Source organism: Carlito syrichta, unplaced genomic scaffold, assembly GCF_000164805.1.
Source record: "Carlito syrichta isolate Samal-C Ts95f unplaced genomic scaffold, Tarsius_syrichta-2.0.1 Scaffold315361, whole genome shotgun sequence".
Classification (NCBI taxonomy): Eukaryota; Metazoa; Chordata; class Mammalia; order Primates; family Tarsiidae; genus Carlito; species Carlito syrichta.
The window spans coordinates 1-3,963 of NW_007259457.1; the positions used below are offsets into that span (position 1 = coordinate 1).

The window sequence follows — 3,963 nt, forward strand, 5'->3', positions numbered from 1 at the left end:
ATCCCCTACTGGGATATACCTGAAGAACACAAATCACTCTATAAAAAAGATACCTGCACACGTATGTTTATTGCAGCATTGTTCACAATAGCAAGAACCTGGAAACAACCATGCTGCCCATCAAAAGAGGACTGGATTAAAAAAATGTGGTACATATACACGATGGAATACTACGCAGCCATAAAAAAGAACAAAATCATGAATTTCGCTGCAACCTGGATGGAACTAGAGTCTATAATACTGAGTGACCTCTCACAAAAACAAAAATCCGAATATCACATGTTCTCACTCATATAATGGACCTTGAACATCCAATGCAATACTATGAGAAAATGACGGATGGTACTGGGAAACTATGGGGGGGGGGGGATGGGATTAACAGTAGCAAATATCTGTCGGGGGATGGGAAAACACTTTTTATTTACAGGGTGCCTGAATGAAACGTCATTGTACACCTAACCCTTAACTGTACCCCACAAAACCATAATAAAAAATACTGATTAATGGAAAAAAAAAAAAAGAAAATAATTCATGGAGTTATTATGTGTAACAACTTTATTCTTTTGTTTTTCTGATGTTTTGGAACATGATTAAATGTATTTGACCCCTTGATGAACTTTGTACAAACATTCAGGTTACTACTCTCATAATTCATTCAATACAGTGACAGAGATACTGTGGTTAAGTGGCTTGTACTAATTTACAGAGATAGTATTACAATGACATTATAGAAAAAGAGAAAATTGTAATATAAAAATACATGAAATGTATGTTAGAATAGAGTTTTTGTATATAATAAAAGTTAAGTTATTATCAGCTATAAGATGTTTTATGCAATTCTTATGGTTACCTCAAAGTAAAAACCTGTAGCAGATACACAAAAGATAAAGAGAAATGAATCAGAGAGTACAACTACAGAAAACCATCAGATCATGAAGGAAGATAGCAAGAGAGAAAGAAAAGAACAAGAGATCTACAAAGTAGCCAGAAAACAATAAATTAAATGGCAATAATAAGTTATAATCTATCAATACTTACCTTGATTGACCCAGAATTAAATTTTCCAGCCAAAATTCTCAAGGTGGTTGGCTGAGTGGTTTTAAAGGAAAGATCCAGTTATATGCTTCCTCTAAGAGATTCATTTTAGTTTTAGGGACTCGTATAGGCTGAAAGTAAAGAAATTGAAAAATATATGCCATGCAAACAGTAACCAAAGGAGAGCGCATGTGGCTATACTGATATTAAACAAAATAGACTTTTAGTCAAAAACTGTCAGAAGAAACAAGGAAGGTTACTGGATAATGAAAAAATAGCAATTCATCAAAAGGATATAACAATTGTAAGTATATGTGAGCCCAATACTGGAACACCTAAATATACCTAGCAAATAATAACAGAATTGAAAAGTTAAAATAAAGAGCAATACAAAAATAGGTGTGGACGACAATACCCTACTTTCAACAATGGACAGATCATCTAGACAGAAAATAAAAAATCAGGGAGGGGACTCAGTAGCTAGCAGAACCCTTCCAGGCCTCCAGTCCCTTACCACAGAAACTCAGGATCCAGCTATGGGTATCTCTTGAGACAACAAGGGCCACAAGCCAGGGGAGAAGAGAAACTCAACCACAGAAAGTGGAAGTATGATCTGGGACATACCATTGCCAATACTAAGATTGGCCCCCACCACATACACACAGTCTGTGTACAGAGAAGTAACAAGAAATACTATACCCTGAGGCTGAACATAGGAAACTTCTCCTGGGGATTAGAGTGTTGTAGCTACAAAATAAGGATCACCCATGTTGTCTACAATGCATCCAATAATGAGCTGGTCTGCACCAAGACCCTGGTGAAGAACTGCATTGTGGTCATTGACACCACCTATACAGACAGTGATATGAGACCCATTATGTGCTGCCTCTGGGCCACAAGAAGGGGGCCAAGCTGGCTTCTGAGGAGGAAGTGAGTTTAATTTTTTAAAAACATTTTAAAAATCAAAAGAAATATGATAAAAGGAACAAAAATGCCTAAGTCAGCAGTCTTCTGGAGGAGCAGTTCCAGCAGGGCAAACTTCTTGTGTGCATTGCAGCAACACTGAGCATGTGTGGCCCAACAGATGGCTATGTGATAGAAGGCAAGGATCTAGAGTTCCAGACAAGGAAACTCAAGGCCCAGAAAGGCAAACAAATCTTCCTCCCTCTCGTCTTAACTTATGTAATAAAGGTGTTTATTTTACTTTAAAAAAGGAAAGTAAAATCAATAAGGAAACAGTGGACTTGAACAACAATACAGACCAAATGGGCATAATAGACATAGAGAAACACGTCTTCCAACAGCAGCAGAATGCACATTCTTCTTCATACATATGGAACATTATCTAGGACAGGTCATATATTAGGCCACAAAGCAAATCTTAACACACTATTTCTTTTTTCTACTCCTCACCAGGGTTCGTACAAGGGACCCCTCTCATTCCCAGACAACGGCTGTACATGGAACCCACTTTTCCTACCTGGCTCCTTCCTCTACTTTCTTCTATTCCTCCCATGGATAACTTTCTATCTACTGGGAACCTCCATCTCCATCACCCCAGATAACTATATCTTCTGCCACAATGACACTCATTCAGTCCATTATCTCCCAAAACAGCAAGATTTCATGTGGGATAAATTGAAACTTCAGTAGAAAACTTGATACCTCACTAGACTGGCTCATCGAAGACCTCTTCCTTCCATCACCTCTGCACCTACTTCCTTCATTTAGCATCGCCTCCTCCCTTAAATCCTTTCACCCATGTACCCTCAACACCTCTACTTTTTCTATCCCTCTTTCTACCCCTGTCAGATTGTGCCTTTTCCATTTCAGCTCCCCAACTCCTCATGGCCACTATAGCTTTAGGCCATGTACCATTGTTAGGGGCTCAGAGACTCCATAAACAAATACCCGAAGCTGAAAAACCTCATTAGAAACAAATGGATTTTTTATTCTACTCAGGTGGGTTTGGGAGTCACTGTGATGGCTGCTTGGTGTATTCTCAGTCCTCCACTCCAAATTTAGTCCAGTCTCCATCAGATTATTTATCAGGGGAAAGAAAATTTTACATGTCTCCACAAATATTGGTAGAAAGCTTTAGCCCTCATATTGAGCAGGTAACCTCATTTTGTCAGAAACACATTCCTGATAAGAATACAATGGGGGACAAATATGAAAGCCAATTATTAAATAAACAACTGAGTTTTGCATTCATATGCTTATGCCTGACTCATGGTTAAAATTTTAGTATGAAAACTATAAGATCTCTATTTGTGGCTGTCTCTGTGTTTATATATACATGTATGTATGTAGATATGTCATGTATATGTGATCTTTCTCTGCTTCTGGATGTATTACCAAATTAATTTATAAATCACATAAAAATCTGTTCTAATAGTCTTAAGAATAAATAAGTGCTTATATAAATAAAATTGTCCTAAAACTCCCAGAATTGTTTTAAAAATCAGAACTTCTAAAACATACAGTATGGGAAAATAAGTATTTCTATAAAAATCAACCCAAATGTTTTAAAAATTCATGCTCACATAATTAAGCAAATCTTTGACAAATAATACTGGTTTGTTATTGTTGATTTAATGCAAACAGCTAGGCCTTCTGAGTTATCACTCTTAATGTAATACAAGCTTACATTTTAATTCTATTTAGCTATGTTCTTTCTAAACGTTTACAGGTTTATTAGTCAAACAAGTCAATATTATATTATATATACTAGATGTTTAAGATCTTAAAAATCTAAATTTCGGTTTAATCAAACTGAATCATTATTATTCTCACAATCTTTCTTTCTGGTTTTTTGTTTGTTTGTTTGTTTTTGTTTTTTTGAGTTGGAGTCTGATTCCATCACCCAGGCTGGATGGAACAATCTTTATTTCAACAATATCATGTTTCATATGTCTGCTTAAAACA

General features: G+C 36.2%; 1 pseudogene; it reads left to right on the forward strand.

Moving 5' to 3' along the window:
- The first annotated feature begins 1,554 nt into the window (after positions 1-1,554).
- LOC103275214 lies at positions 1,555-2,244 on the forward strand (annotated as a pseudogene).
- Positions 2,245-3,963: the final 1,719 nt, after the last annotated feature.